Source organism: Heterodontus francisci, unplaced genomic scaffold (genome assembly GCF_036365525.1).
Source record: "Heterodontus francisci isolate sHetFra1 unplaced genomic scaffold, sHetFra1.hap1 HAP1_SCAFFOLD_89, whole genome shotgun sequence".
NCBI classification, from domain to species: domain Eukaryota; kingdom Metazoa; phylum Chordata; class Chondrichthyes; order Heterodontiformes; family Heterodontidae; genus Heterodontus; species Heterodontus francisci.
In genome coordinates this window covers 5,067,896-5,084,525 of record NW_027140677.1, presented here as the reverse complement: position 1 = coordinate 5,084,525, position 16,630 = coordinate 5,067,896, and positions in this window count along the sequence as shown.

Genomic DNA, 16,630 nt, shown 5'->3' with positions numbered 1-16,630 from the left:
TCAGTGTATGTCTTTGCGACTTGGTGTCAGTGTATGTCTTTGTTACTTGGTGTCAGTGTGTGTCTTTGGGACTTGGTGTCAGTGCATGTCTGTGTTCCTTGCTGTAAGTGTGTGTCTGTGTTACTGGGTATCAGTGTATGTCTTTGTTACTTGGTGTCAGTGTATGCCTGTGTTACTTGGTGTAAGTGTGTGTCTGTGTTACTGGGTGTCAGTGCGTGTCTTTGTTACTTGGTGTCTGTGTGTGTCTGTGTTACTGGGTGTCAGTGTATGTCTTTGTTACTGGGTGTCAGTGAATGTCTTTGTTACTTGGTGTAAGTGTGTGTCTGTGTTACTGGGTGTCAGTGTATGTCTGTGTTACTTGGTGTAAGTGTGTGTCTGTGTTACTGGGTATCAGTGTATGTCTTTGTGACTTGGTGTCAGTGTATGTCTTTGTTACTGGGTGTCAGTGTGTGTCTTTGTGACTTGGTGTCAGTGTATGTCTTTGTTACTTGGTTTATGTGTGTGTCTGTGTTACTGGGTATCAGTGTATGTCTTTGTTTCTTGGTGTCAGTGTATGTCTGTGTTACTTGGTGTAAGTGTGTGTCTGTGTTACTGGGTATCAGTCTATGTCTTTGTGACTTGGTATCAGTGTATGTCTTTGTTACTGGGTGTCAGTGTATGTCTTTGTTACTTGGTGTAAGTGTGTGTCTGTGTTACTGGGTATCAGTGTATGTCTTTGTTACTTGGTGTCAGTGTATGTCAAAATACTTGGTGTAAGTGTATGTGTTTGTTACTTGGTGTAAATGTCTGTCTTTGTTACTTGGTGTAAGTGTATGTCTTTGTTACTGGGTGTCAGTGTATGTCGTTGTTACTTTGTGTAAGTGTGTGTCTGTGTTACTTGGTGTCAGCGTATGTCTGTGTTACTTGTTGTAAGTGTGTGTCTTTGTTACTTGGTGTAAGTGTGTGTCTGTGTTACTTGGTATCAGTGTATGTCTTTGTGACTTGGTATCAGAGTATGTCTTTGTTACTGGGTATCAGTGTATGTCTTTGTTACTGGGTATCAGTGTATGTCTTTGTGATTTGGTATCAGTGTATATCTTTGTGACTTTGTGTCAGTGTATGTATTTGTTGCTGGGTGTCACTGTGTGTCTTTGTGACTTGGTGTCAGTGTAAGTCTGTGTTACTTAGTGTAAGTGTGTGTCTGTGTTTCTGGGTATCAGTGTATGTCTTTGTTACTTGGTGTCAGTGTATGTCTGTGTTATTTGGTGTGAGTGTGTGTCTGTGTTACTGGGTGTCAGTGTGTGTCTGTGTTACTTGGTTTAAGTCTGTGTCTTGGATAATTGGTGTCCGTGTGTGTCTGTGTTACTGGGTGTCAGTGTATGTCTTTGTTACTGGGTGTCAGTGTATGTCTTTGTTACTTTGTGTAAGTGTGTGTCTGTGTTACTGGGTGTCAGTGTATGTATTTGTTACTTGGTTTAAGTGTGTGTCTGTGTTACTGGGTGTCAGTGTATGTCTTTGTTACTTGGTGTCAGTGTATGTCAAAATACTTGGTGTCAGTGTATGTCTTTGTTACTTGGTGCCATTGTCTGTCTTTGTTACTTGCTTTAAGTGTATTTCTTTGTTACTTGGTGTCAGTGTGTCTCTGTGTTACTAGGTATCAGTGTCTGTCTTTGTGACTTGGTGTCAGTGTATGTCTTTGTGACTTGGTGTCAGTGTATGTCTTTGTTACTGTTTACTAATGTTTCTCTGTGTTACTGGGTGTCAGTGTGTGTTTTTTTGTGTTACTGGGTGTCAGTGTATGTCTTTGTTACTTGGTGAAAGTGTGTCTCTGTGTTACTGGGTATCAGGGTCTTTCTTTGTTACTTGGTGTAAGTGAGTGTCTTTGTTACTTGGTGTAAATGTATGTCTTTGTTACTTGGTGTCAGTGTATGTCTGTGTTCCGTGGTGTAAGTGTATGTCTTTGTTACTTGGTGTAAGTGTGTGTCTGTGTTACTTGGTGTAAGTGTGTGTCTGTTTTCCTGGGTATCATTGTATGTCTTTGTTACCTGGTGTCAGTGCATGTCTGTGTTACTTGGTGTAAGTGTGTGTCTGTGTTATTGGGTGGCAGTGTGTGTCTGTGTTACTTGGTGCAATTGTGTGTCTTTGTTACCTGCTGTCCGTGTGTGTCTGTGTTACTGGGTGTCAGTGCATGTCTTTGTTACTTGGTGTCAGTGTATATCTGTGTTACGTGGTGTAAGTGTATGTCTGTGTTACTTGGTGTAAGTGTATGTCTTTGTTACTTGGTGTAAGTGTGTGTCTGTGTTACTTGGTGTAAGTGTGTGTCTGTGTTCCTCGGTATCAATGTATGTCTTTGTTACTTGGTGTCAGTGTATGTCTGTGTTACTTGGTGTAAGTGTGTGTCTGTGTTACTGGGTGTCAGTGTATGTCTGTGTTACTTGGTGTAAGTGTGTGTCTGTGTTACTGGGTGTCCGTGTCTGTCTGTGTTACTTGGTGTAAGTGTGTGTCTGTGCATCAGTGAATGTCTTTGTGACTTGGTGTCAGTGTATGTCTTTGTTACTGGGTGTCAGTGTGTGTCTTTGTGACTTGGTGTCAATGTATGTCTGTGTTACTGGGTGTCAGTGTGTGTCTGTGTTACTGGGTATCAGTGTATGTCTTTGTTACTTTGTGTAAGCGTATGTCTTTGTTACTTGGTGTCAGTGCATGTGTTTGTGACTTGGTGTCAGTGTATGTCTTTGCTACTGGGTGTCAGTGTGTGTCTGTGTTACTGGGTATCAGTGTATGTCTTTGTTACTGTTTATTCGTGTTTCTCTGTGTTACTGGCTGTCAGTGTATGTCTTTGTTACTTGGTGTAAGTTTGTGTCTGTGTTACTGGGTGTCAGTGTGTGTCTGTGTTCCTGGATATCAGTGTATGTCTTTGTGACTTGGAATCAGCGTATGTCTGTGTTACTTGGTGTAAGTGTGTGTCTGTGTTGCTGGGTATCAGTGTATGTCTTTGTTACTTGGTGTAAGTGTGTGACTTTGTTACTTGGTGTCCGTGTGTGTCTGTGTTACTGGGTGTCAGTGCATTTCTTTGTTACTTGGTGTCAGTGTATATCTGTGTTCCTTGGTGTAAGTGTGTGTCTTTCCTACTTGGTGTAATTGTATGTCTTTGTTACTTGGTGTCAGTGTATGTCTGTGTTACACTGAGTAAGTGTGTGTCTGTGTTCCTGGGAATCAGTGTATGTCTTTGTGACTTGGTGTCAGTGTATGTCTTTGTTTTTGGGTGTCAGTGTATGTCTTTGTTACTGGGTGTCAGTGTGTGTCTTTGTGACTTGGTGTCAGTGTATGCCTTTGTTACTTGGTGTCAGTGTATGTCAAAATACTTGGTGGAAGTGCATGTCTTTGTTACTTGGTGTAATTGTCTGTCTTTGTTACTTTGTGTCAGTGTATGTCTTTGTTACTTGGTGACAGTGTATGTCTTTGTTACTTGGTGTCCGTGTGTGTCTGTGTAACTGGGTATCAGTGTCTGTCTTTGTGACTTGGTGTCAGTGCATGTCTTTTTTCTGGGTGTCAGTGTGTGTCTGTGTTACTTGGTGTCAGTGTATGTCATTGTTCCAGTGTATCAGTGTTTCTCTGTGTTACTGGGTGTCAGTGTGTGTTTGTTTGTGTTACTGGGTATCAGTGTATGTCTTTGTGACTTGGTATCAGTGTATGTCTTTGTTACTGGGTGTCAGTGTCTGTCTGTGTTACTGGGTGTCAGTGTATCAGTGTTGCTCTGTGTGACTGGGTGTCAGTATGTGTTTGTTTGTGTTACTGGGTGTCAGTGACCTTGGTGTCAGTGACACTAGGTGTCAGTATTTAGTTTAGTTTAGGGACACAGCACTTAAAAAGGCCCTTCGGCCCACCGAGTATGTGCCGACAATCAACCACCCATTTATGCTAATCCTACTCTAATCCCGTATTCCTATCACATCCCCACCTATCCCTATATATTTCCCTACCACCTACCTATACTAGCGGCAATTTATGATGGCCAATTAACCTATCAACCTGCAAGTCTTTGGCATGTGGGAGGAATCCGGAGCACCCGGAGGAAACCCACGCAGACACAGGGAGAACTTACAAACTCCGCACAGGCAGTACACAGAATCGAACCCGGGTCCCTGGTGCTGTGAGGCTGCGGTGCCAACCACTGCGCCAATGTGCCCCCGCCCAGTGTGTGCCTGTGTTACTGGGTATCAGTGACTGTCTTTGTTACTTGGTGTCAGTGTATGTCTGTGTTACTTGGTGTAAGTGTGTGTCTGTGTGACTGGGTATCAGTGCATGTCTTTGTGACTTGGTGTCAGTGTATGTCTTTGTTACTGGGTGTCAGTGTGTGTCTTTGTGACTTGGTGTCAGTGTATGTATTTGTTACTTGGTGTAAGTGTGTGTCTGTGTTACTGGGTATCAGTGTATGTCTTTGTTACTTGGTGTCAGTGTATGTCAAAATACTTGGTGTAAGTGTTTTTTTTTTGTTACTTGGTGTAATTGTCTGTCTTTGTTACTTGGTGTCAGTGTATGTCTGTTTTACTTGGTGCAAGTGTGTGTCTTTGTGACTTGGTGTCAGTGTATGTATTTGTTACTTGGTGTAAGTGTGTGTCTGTGTTACCGGGTATCAGTGTATGTCTTTGTTACTTCGTGTCAGTGTTTGTCTGTGTTACTTGGTGTAAGTGTGTGTCTGTGTTACTGGGTATCAGTGTATGTCTTTGTTACTTGGTGTCAGTGTATGTCAAAATACTTGGTGTAATTGTATGTCTTTGTTACTTGGTGTAATTGTCTTTCTTTGTGACTTGGTGTCAATGTGTGTCTGTGTTACTGGGTATCAGTGTATGTCTTTGTGCCTTGGTGTCAGTGTATGTCTTTGTAACTGGGTGTCAGTGTGTGTCTTTGTGGCTTGGTGTCAGTGTATGTCTTTGTTACTTGGTGTCAGTGTGTGTCTTTGAGACTTGGTGTCAGTGTATGTCTGTGTTACTTGGTGTAAGTGTGTGTCTGTGCTACTGGGTATCAGTGTATTTCTTTGTGACATGGTGTCAGTGTCTGTCTTTGTTACTGGGTGTCAGTGTGTGTCTTTGTTACTTGGTGTAATTGTGTGTCTGAGTTACATGGTATCAGTGTATGTCTTTGTTACTTGGTGTCAGTGTATATCAAAATACTTGGTGTAAGTGTATGTCTTTGTTACTTGGTGTAATTGTCTGTCTTTATACTTGGTGTCAGTGTATGTCTGTGTTACTTGGTGTCAGGGTGTGTCTTCGTTACTTGGTGTAAGTGTATGTCTTTGTTACTTCGTGTCAGTGTTTGTCTGTGTTACTTGGTGTAAGTGTGTGTCTGTGTTACTGGGTATCAGTGTATGTCTTTGTTACTTGGTGTCAGTGTATGTCAAAATACTTGGTGTAATTGTATGTCTTTGTTACTTGGTGTAATTGTCTTTCTTTGTGACTTGGTGTCAATGTGTGTCTGTGTTACTGGACATCAGGGTATGTCTTTGTGACTTGGTGTCAGTGTATGTCTTTTTTACTGGGTGTCAGTGTGTCTCTGTGCTACTGGGTGTCACTGTGTGTTTGTTTGTGTTACCGGGTATCAGTGTATGTCTTTGTGACTTGGTGTCAGTGTATGTCTTTGTTACTGTGTGTCAGTGTATTTCTTTGTTACTTGGTGTAATTGTGTGTCTTTGTGACTTGTTGTCAGTGTATGTCTTTGTTACTTGTTGTAAGTGTGTGTCTGTGTTACTGGGTATCAGTGTATGTCTTTGTGACTTGGTGACAGTGTGTGTCTGTGTCACTGGGTATCAGTGTATGTCTTTGTGACTTGGTATCAGTGTATGTCTTTGTGACTTGGTGTCAGTGTATGTCGTTGTTACTGGGTGTCAGTGTGTGTCTGTGTTACTTGGTGTCAGTGTATGTCTTTGTTACTGTTTATCAGTGTTTCTCTGTGTTGCTGGGTTTCAGTGTGTGTTTGTTTGTGTTACTGGGTGTCAGTGTGTATCAGTGACACTAGGTGTCAGTATTTAGTTTAGTTTAGAGATACAGCACTTTAACAGGCCCTTCGGCCCACTGAGCCTGTGCCGACCATCAACCACCCATTTATACTAATCCGTCACTAATCCCGTATTCCTATCACATCCCCACCTGTCCCTATATATTTCCCTACCACCTACCTATATGAGGGGCAATTTATGATGGCCAATTAACCTATCAACCTGCAAGTCTTTGGCATGTGGGAGGAAACCGGAGCACCCGGAGGAAACCCACGCAGACACAGGGAGAACATGCAAACTCCTCACAGGCAGTACCCATAATCGAACCCGGGTCCCTGGAGCTGTGAGGCTGCGGTGCTAACCATTGCGACAATGTGCCCCCCAGTGTGTGCCTTTGTTACTTGGTGTCAGTGTGTGTCTGTGTTCCTGGGTGTCAGTGTATGTCTTTGTTACTTGGTGTAAGTGTATCTCTTTGTTACTTGGTGTCAGTGTATGTGTTTGTGACATGATGTCAGTGGATGTCTTTGTTACTGGGTGTCAGTGTTTGTCTTTGTTACTTGGTGTAAGTGTATGTCTGTGTTACTTGGTGTAAGTGTATGTCTTTGTTACTTGGTGTAAGTGTGCGTCTGTGTTACTGGGTATCAGTGTATGTCTTTGTTACTGGGTATCAGTGTATGTCTTTGTGCCTTGGTGTCAGTGTATGTCTTTGTAACTGGGTGTCAGTGTGTGTCTTTGTGGCTTGGTGTCAGTGTATGTCTTTGTTACTTGGTGTCAGTGTGTGTCTTTGAGACGTGGTGTCAGTGTATGTCTGTGTTACTTGGTGTAAGTGTGTGTCTGTGCTACTGGGTATCAGTGTATTTCTTTGTGACATGGTGTCAGTGTCTGTCTTTGTTACTGGGTGTCAGTGTGTGTCTTTGTTACTTGGTGTAATTGTGTGTCTGAGTTACATGGTATCAGTGTATGTCTTTGTTACTTGGTGTCAGTGTATGTCAAAATACTTGGTGTAAGTGTATGTCTTTGTTACTTGGTGTAATTGTCTGTCTTTATACTTGGTGTCAGTGTATGTCTGTGTTACTTGGTGTCAGGGTGTGTCTTCGTTACTTGGTGTAAGTGTATGTCTTTGTTACTTTGTGTCAGTGTATGTCTTTGTTACTTGGTGTCAGTGTATGTCAAAATACTTGGTGTAAGTGTATGTATTTGTTACTTGGTTCAAGTGTGTGTCTTTGTTACTTGGTGTAAGTGTATGTCTTTGTTACTTGGTGTCAGTGTATTCTTTGTTACTTGGTGTCAGTGTATGTCTGTGTTACTTGGTGTAAGTGTGTGCCTGTGTTACTGGGTATCAGTGTCTGTCTTTGTTACTTGGTGTCAGTGTATGTCTTTGTTACTTGGTGTAAGTGTGCGTCTGTGTTACTGGGTATCAGTGTATGTCTTTGTTACTGGGTATCAGTGTATGTCTTTGTGCCTTGGTGTCAGTGTATGTCTTTGTGACTTGGTGTCAGTGTATGTCTTTGTTACTTGGTGTAAGTGTGTGTCTGTGTTACTGGGTATCAGTGTATGTCTTTGTTACTTCGTGTCAGTGTATGTCTTTGTTACTGGGTGTCAGTGTGTGTCTTTGAGACTTGGTATCAGTGTATGTCTTTGTGACTTGGTGACAGTGTGTGTCTGTGTCACTGGGTATCAGTGTATGTCTTTGTGACTTGGTGTCAGTGTATGTCTTTGTTACTGGGTGTCAGTGTGTGTCTTTGTGACTTGGTGTCAGTGTGTGTCTGTGTTACTTGGTGTAAGTGTGTGCCTGTGTTACTGGGTATCAGTGTCTGTCTTTGTTACTTGGTGTCAGTGTATGTCTTTGTTACTTGGTGTAAGTGTGCGTCTGTGTTACTGGGTGTCAGTGTGTGTCTTTGTGGCTTGGTGTCAGTGTATGTCTTTGTGACTTGGTGTCAGTTTATGTCTTTTTTACTGTGTGTCAGTGTGTCTCTGTGCTACTGGGTGTCACTGTGTGTTTGTTTGTGTTACCGGGTATCAGTGTATGTCTTTGTGACTTGGTGTCAGTGTATGTCTTTGTTACTGGGTGTCAGTGTATGTCTTTGTGTCTTGGTGTCAGTGTATGTCTTTGTTACTGGGTGTCAGTGTGTGTCTTTGTGACTTGTTGTCAGTGTATGTCTTTGTTACTTGTTGTAAGTGTGTGTCTGTGCTACTGGGTATCAGTGTATGTCTTTGTGACTTGGTGTAAGTGTGTGTCTGTGCTATTGGGTATCAGTGTATGTCTTTGTGACATGGTGTCAGTGTCTGTCTTTGTTACTGGGTGTCAGTGTGTGTCTTTGTTACTTGGTGTAATTGTGTGTCTGAGTTACATGGTATCAGTGTATGTCTTTGTTACTTGGTGTCAGTGCATGTCAAAACACTTGGTGTAAGTGTATGTCTTTGTTACTTGGTGTAATTGCCTGTCTTTATACTTGGTGTCAGTGTATGTCTGTGTTACTTGGTGTCAGGGTGTGTCTTCGTTACTTGGTGTAAGTGTGTGTCTTTGTTACTTGGTGTAAGTGTATGTCTTTGTTACTTGGTGTCAGTGTATTCTTTGTTACTTGGTGTCAGTGTATGTCTGTGTTACTTGGTGTAAGTGTGTGCCTGTGTTACTGGGTATCAGTGTCTGTCTTTGTTACTTGGTGTCAGTGTATGTCTTTGTTACTTGGTGTAAGTGTGCGTCTGTGTTACTGGGTATCAGTGTATGTCTTTGTTACTGGGTATCAGTGTATGTCTTTGTGCCTTGGTGTCAGTGTATGTCTTTGTGCCTTGGTGTCAGTGTATGTCTTTGTTACTGGGTGTCAGTGTGTGTCTTTGTGGCTTGGTGTCAGTGTGTGTCTTTGTTACTTGGTGTAAGTGTGTGTCTGTGTTACTGGGTATCAGTGTATGTCTTTGTTACTTCGTGTCAGTGTATGTCTTTGTTACTGGGTGTCAGTGTGTGTCTTTGGGACTTGGTGTCAGTGTATGTCTGTGTTACTTGGTGTAAGTGTGTGTCTGTGCTACTGGGTATCAGTGTATGTCTTTGTGACATGGTGTCAGTGTATGTCTTTGTTACTGGGTGTCAGTGTGTGTCTTTGTTACTTGGTGTAATTGTGTGTCTGTGTTACATGGTATCAGTGTATGTCTTTGTTACTTGGTGTCAGTGTATGTCAAAATACTTGGTGTAAGTGTATGTCTTTGTTACTTGGTGTAATTGTCTGTCTTTATACTTGGTGTCAGTGGATGTCTGTGTTACTTGGTGTCAGGGTGTGTCTTCGTTACTTGGTGTAAGTGTATGTCTTTGTTACTTGGTGTCAGTGTATGTCTGTATTACTTGGTGTCAGTGTATGTCTGTGTTACTTGGTGTAAGTGTGTGTCTGTGTTACTGGGTATCAGTGTATCTCTTTGTTACAGAGTATCAGTGTATGTCTTTGTGACTTGGTGTCAGTGTATTTCTTTGTTACTGGGCGTCAGTGTGTGTCTTTGTGACTTGGTGTCAGTGTATGTCTTTGTGACTTGGTGTAAGTGTGTGTCTGTGTTACTGGGTTTCAGTTTATGTCTTTGTTACTTGGTGTCAGTGTATGTCTTTGTTACTGGGTGTCAGTGTGTGTCTTTGTGACTTGGTGTCAGTGTATGTCAAAATACTTGGTGTAAGTGTATGTCTTTGTTACTTGGTGTCAGTGTATGTCTGTGTTACTTGGTGTAAGTGTGTGTCTTTGTTACTTCTTGTCAGTGTATGTCTTTGTTACTTGGTGTAAGTGTGTGCCTTTGTTACTTGGTGTCAGTGTGTGTCTGTGTTCCTGGGTGTCAGTGTATGTCTTTGTTACTTGGTGTAAGTGTATCTCTTTGTTACTTGGTGTCAGTGCATGTGTTTGTGACTTGGTGTCAGTGGATGTCTTTGTTACTGGGTTTCAGTGTATGTCTTTGTTACTTGGTGTAAGTGTATGTCAAAATACTTGGTGTAAGTGTATGTCAAAATACTTGGTGTAAGTGTATGTCTGTGTTACTTGGTGTAAGTGTGCGTCTGTGTTACTGGGTATCAGTGTATGTCTTTGTTACTGGGTATCAGTGTATGTCTTTGTGACTTGGTGTCAGTGTGTGTCTTTGTTACTGGGTGTAAGTGTGTGTCTGTGTTACTGGGTATCAGTGTGTGTCTTTGTTACTTGGTGTAAGTGTGTGTCTGTGTTACTGGGCATCAGTGTATGTCTGTGTTACTGGGTATCAGTGGATGTCTTTGTTACTGGGTGTCAGTGTATGTCTGTGTTACTTGGTGTAAGTGTATGTCTTTGTTACTTGGTGTAAGTGTGCGTCTGTGTTACTGGGTATCAGTGTATGTCTTTGTTACTGGGTGTAAGTGTGTGTCTGTGTTACTGGGTATCAGTGTGTGTCTTTGTTACTTGGTGTAAGTGTGTGTCTGTGTTACTGGGTATCAGTGTATGTCTTTGTTACTGGGTATCAGTGTATGTCTTTGTGACTTGGTGTCAGTGTATTTCTTGGCTACTGTGTATCAGTGTGTGTCTTTGTGACTTGGTGTCAGTGTATGACTTTGTTACTTGGTGTAATTGTGTGTCTGTGTTACTGGGTATCAGTGTCTGTCTTTGTTACTTGGTGTCTGTGTATGTCTTTGTTACTGGGTGTCAGTGTGTGTCTTTGTGACTTGGTGTCAGTGTATGTCATTGTTACTTGGTGTAAGTGTGTGTCTGTGTGACTGGGTATCAGTGTATGTCTTTGTTACTTTGTGTCAGTGTATGTCAAAATACTTGGTGTAAGTGTATGTCTTTGTTACTTGGTGTAATTGTCTGTCTTTGTTACTTGGTGTCAGTGTATGTCTGTGTTAGTTGGTGTAAGTGTGTGTCTGTGTTACTGGGTATCAGTGTATGTCTTTGTTACTTTGTGTCAGTGTATGTCAAAATACTTGGTGTAAGTGTATGTCTTTGTTACTTGGTGTAATTGTCTGTCTTTGTTACTTGGTGTCAGTGTCTGTCTGTGTTACTTGGTGTAAGTGTGTGCCTTTGTTACTTGGTGTCAGTGTGTGTCTGTGTTCCTGGGTGTCAGTGTATGTCTTTGTTACTTGGTGTAAGTGTATCTCTTTGTTACTTGGTGTAAGTGTATGTCTTTGTTACTTGGTGTAAGTGTGCGTCTGTGTTACTGGGAATCAGTGTATGTCTTTGTTACTGGGTATCAGTGTATGTCTTTGTGACTTGGTGTCAGTATATGTCTTTGTTACTTGGTGTAAGTGTGTGTCTGTGTTACTGGGTATCAGTGCATGTCTATGTTACTTCGTGTCAGTGTATGTCTTTGTTACTGGGTGTCAGTGTGTGTCTTTGAGACTTGGTGTCAGTGTATGTCTGTGTTACTTGGTGTAAGTTTGTGTCTGTGTTAATGGGTATCAGTGTATGTCTTTGTGACATGGTGTCAGTGTATGTCTTTGTTACTGGGTGTCAGTGTGTGTCTTTGTTACTTGGTGTAATTGTGTGTCTGTGTTACATGGTATCAGTGTATGTCTTTGTTACTTGGTGTCAGTGTATGTCAAAATACTTGGTGTAAGTGTATGTCTTTGTTACTTGGTGTAATTGTCTGTCTTTGTTACTTGGTGTCAGTGTATGTCTGTGTTACTTGGTGTAAGTGTGTGTCTTCGTTACTTGGTGTCAGTGTATTTCTTTGTTACTGGGTGTCAGTGTGTGTCTTTGAGACTTGGTGTCAGTGTATGTCTGTGTTACTTGGTGTAAGTGTGTGTCTGTGCTATTGGGTATCAGTGTATGTCTTTGTGACATGGTGTCAGTGTCTGTCTTTGTTACTGGGTGTCAGTGTGTGTCTTTGTTACTTGGTGTCAGTGTATGTCTGTGTTACTTGGTGTAAGTGTGTGTCTGTGCTATTGGGTATCAGTGTATGTCTTTGTGACATGGTGTCAGTGTATGTCTTTGTTACTGGGTGTCAGTGTGTGTCTTTGAGACTTGGTGTCAGTGTATGTCTGTGTTACTTGGTGTAAGTGTGTGTCTGTGCTATTGGGTATCAGTGTATGTCTTTGTGACATGGTGTCAGTGTCTGTCTTTGTTACTGGGTGTCAGTGTGTGTCTTTGTTACTTGGTGTAATTGTGTGTCTGAGTTACATGGTATCAGTGTATGTCTTTGTTACTTGGTGTCAGTGCATGTCAAAACACTTGGTGTAAGTGTATGTCTTTGTTACTTGGTGTAATTGCCTGTCTTTATACTTGGTGTCAGTGTATGTCTGTGTTACTTGGTGTCAGGGTGTGTCTTCGTTACTTGGTGTAAGTGTGTGTCTTTGTTACTTGGTGTAAGTGTATGTCTTTGTTACTTGGTGTCAGTGTATTCTTTGTTACTTGGTGTCAGTGTATTCTTTGTTACTTGGTGTCAGTGTATGTCTGTGTTACTTGGTGTAAGTGTGTGCCTGTGTTACTGGGTATCAGTGTCTGTCTTTGTTACTTGGTGTCAGTGTATGTCTTTGTTACTTGGTGTAAGTGTGCGTCTGTGTTACTGGGTATCAGTGTATGTCTTTGTTACTGGGTATCAGTGTATGTCTTTGTGCCTTGGTGTCAGTGTATGTCTTTGTGCCTTGGTGTCAGTGTATGTCTTTGTTACTGGGTGTCAGTGTGTGTCTTTGTGGCTTGGTGTCAGTGTATGTCTTTGTTACTTGGTGTAAGTGTGTGTCTGTGTTACTGGGTATCAGTGTATGTCTTTGTTACTTCGTGTCAGTGTATGTCTTTGTTACTGGGTGTCAGTGTGTGTCTTTGAGACTTGGTGTCAGTGTATGTCTGTGTTACTTGGTGTAAGTGTGTGTCTGTGCTACTGGGTATCAGTGTATGTCTTTGTGACATGGTATCAGTGTATGTCTGTGTTACTTGGTGTCAGGGTGTGTCTTCGTTACTTGGTGTAAGTGTATGTCTTTGTTTCTTGGTGTCAGTGTATGTCTGTATTACTTGGTGTCAGTGTATGTCTGTGTTACTTGGTGTAAGTGTGTGTCTGTGTTACTGGGTATCAGTGTATCTCTTTGTTACAGAGTATCAGTGTATGTCTTTGTGACTTGGTGTCAGTGTATTTCTTTGTTACTGGGTGTCAGTGTGTGTCTTTGTGACTTGGTGTCAGTGTCTGTCTTTGTGACTTGGTGTAAGTGTGTGTCTGTGTTACTGGGTTTCTGTTTATGTCTTTGTTACTTGGTGTCAGTGTATGTCTTTGTTACTGGGTGTCAGTGTGTGTCTTTGTGACTTGGTGTCAGTGTATGTCAAAATACTTGGTGTAAGTGTATGTCTTTGTTACTTGGTGTAATTGTCTGTCTTTGTTACTTGGTGTCAGTGTATGTCTGTGTTACTTGGTGTAAGTGTGTGTCTTTGTTACTTCTTGTCAGTGTATGTCTTTGTTACTTGGTGTAAGTGTGTGCCTTTGTTACTTGGTGTCAGTGTGTGTCTGTGTTCCTGGGTGTCAGTGTATGTCTTTGTTACTTGGAGTAAGTGTATCTCTTTGTTACTTGGTGTCAGTGTATGTGTTTGTGACTTGGTGTCAGTGGATGTCTTTGTTACTGGGTGTCAGTGTATGTCTTTGTTACTTGGTGTAAGTGTATGTCAAAATACTTGGTGTAAGTGTATGTCTGTGTTACTTGGTGTAAGTGTAAGTCTTTGTTACTTGGTGTAAGTGTGCGTCTGTGTTACTGGGTATCAGTGTATGTCTTTGTTACTGGGTATCAGTGTATGTCTTTGTGACTTGGTGTCAGTGTGTGTCTTTGTTACTGGGTGTAAGTGTGTGTCTGTGTTACTGGGTATCAGTGTGTGTCTTTGTTACTTGGTGTAAGTGTGTGTCTGTGTTACTGGGCATCAGTGTATGTCTGTGTTACTGGGTATCAGTGGATGTCTTTGTTACTGGGTGTCAGTGTATGTCTTTGTTACTTGGTGTAAGTGTATGTCAAAATACTTGGTGTAAGTGTATGTCTGTGTTACTTGGTGTAAGTGTATGTCTTTGTTACTTGGTGTAAGTGTGCGTCTGTGTTACTGGGTATCAGTGTATGTCTTTGTTACTGGGTGTAAGTGTGTGTCTGTGTTACTGGGTATCAGTGTGTGTCTTTGTTACTTGGTGTAAGTGTGTGTCTGTGTTACTGGGTATCAGTGTATGTCTTTGTTACTGGGTATCAGTGTATGTCTTTGTGACTTGGTGTCAGTGTATTTCTTTGCTACTGTGTATCAGTGTGTGTCTTTGTGACTTGGTGTCAGTGTATGACTGTTACTTGGTGTAAGTGTGTGTCTGTGTTACTGGGTATCAGTGTCTGTCTTTGTTACTTGGTGTCAGTGTATGTCTTTGTTACTGGGTGTCAGTGTGTGTCTTTGTGACTTGGTGTCAGTGTATGTCATTGTTACTTGGTGTAAGTGTGTGTCTGTGTGACTGGGTATCAGTGTATGTCTTTGTTACTTTGTGTCAGTGTATGTCAAAATACTTGGTGTAAGTGTATGTCTTTGTTACTTGGTGTAATTGTCTGTCTTTGTTACTTGGTGTCAGTGTATGTCTGTGTTAGTTGGTGTAAGTGTGTGTCTGTGTTACTGGGTATCAGTGTATGTCTTTGTTACTTTGTGTCAGTGTATGTCAAAATACTTGGTGTAAGTGTATGTCTTTGTTACTTGGTGTAATTGTCTGTCTTTGTTACTTGGTGTCAGTGTCTGTCTGTGTTACTTGGTGTAAGTGTGTGCCTTTGTTACTTGGTATCAGTGTGTGTCTGTGTTCCTGGGTGTCAGTGTATGTCTTTGTTACTTGGTGTAAGTGTATCTCTTTGTTACTTGGTGTCAGTGTATGTGTTTGTGACTTGATGTCAGTGTTTGTCTTTGTTACTTGGTGTAAGTGTATGTCTGTGTTACTTGGTGTAAGTGTGCGTCTGTGTTACTGGGTATCAGTGTATGTCTTTGTTACTGGGTATCAGTGTATGTCTTTGTGACTTGGTGTCAGTATATGTCTTTGTTACTGGGTGTCAGTGTGTGTCTTTGTGGCTTGGTGTCAGTGTATGTCTTTGTTACTTGGTGTAAGTGTGTGTCTGTGTTACTGGGTATCAGTGTATGTCTATGTTACTTCGTGTCAGTGTATGTCTTTGTTACTGGGTGTCAGTGTGTGTCTTTGAGAGTTGGTGTCAGTGTATGTCTTTGTTACTTGGTGTAAGTGTGTGTCTGTGTTACTGGGTATCAGTGTATGTCTTTGTTACTTCGTGTCAGTGTATGTCTTTGTTACTGGGTGTCAGTGTGTGTCTTTGAGACTTGGTGTCAGTGTATGTCTGTGTTACTTGGTGTAAGTGTGTGTCTGTGCTACTGGGTATCAGTGTATGTCTTTGTGACATGGTGTCTGTGTATGTCTTTGTTCCTGGGTGTCAGTGTGTGTCTTTGTTACTTGGTGTAATTGTGTGTCTGTGTTACATGGTATCAGTGTATGTCTTTGTGACTTGGTGTCAGTGTATGTCAAAATACTTGGTGTAAGTGTATGTCTTTGTTACTTGGTGTAATTGTCTGTCTTTATACTTGGTGTCAGTGTATGTCTGTGTTACTTTTTGTCAGGGTGTGTCTTCGTTATTTGGTGTAAGTGTATGTCTTTGTTACTTGGTGTCAGTGTATGTCTGTGTTACGTGGTGTCAGTGTATGTCAGTGTTACTTGGTGTAAGTGTGTGTCTGTGTTACTGGGTATCAGTGTATCTCTTTGTTACAGGGTATCAGTGTATGTCTTTGTGACTTTTTGTCAGTGTATTTCTTTGTTACTGGGTGTCAGTGTGTGTCTTTGTGACTTGGTGTCAGTGTATGACTTTGTTACTTTTTGTAAGTGTGTGTCTGTGTTACTGGGTTTCAGTTTATGTCTTTGTTACTTGGTGTAAGTGTATGTCTTTTTTACTGGGTGTCAGTGTGTGTCTTTGTGACTTGGTGTCAGTGTATGTCAAAATACTTGGTGTAAGTGTATGTCTTTGTTACTTGGTGTAATTGTCTGTCTTTGTTACTTGGTGTCAGTGTATGTCTGTGTTACTTGGTGTAAGTGTGTGTCTTTGTTACTTCTTGTCAGTGTATGTCTTTGTCACTTGGTGTAAGTGTGTGCCTTTGTTACTTGGTGTAAGTGTGTGTCTTTGTTACTTCTTGTCAGTGTATGTCTTTGTTACTTGGTGTAAGTGCGTGCCTTTGTGACTTGATGTCAGTGGATGTCTTTGTTACTGGGTGTCAGTGTATGTCTTTGTTACTTGGTGTAAGTGTTTGTCAAAATACTTGGTGTAAGTGTATGTCTGTGTTACTTGGTGTAAGTGTAAGTCTTTGTTACTTGGTGTAAGTGTGCGTCTGTTACTGGGTATCAGTGTATGTCTTTGTTACTGGGTATCAGTGTATGTCTTTGTTACTGGGTGTAAGTGTGTGTCTGTGTTACTGGGTATCAGTGTGTGTCTTTGTTACTTGGTGTAAGTGTGTGTCTGTGTTACTGGGTATCAGTGTATGTCTTTGTTACTGGGTATCAGTGTATGTCTTTGTGACTTGGTGTCAGTGTATTTCTTTGTTACTGTGTATCAGTGTGTGTCTTTGTGACTTGGTGTCAGTGTATGACTTTGTTACTTGGTGTAAGTGTGTGTCTGTGTTACTGGGTATCAGTGTATGTCTTTGTTACTTGGTGTCTGTGTATGTCTTTGTTACTGGGTGTCAGTGTGTG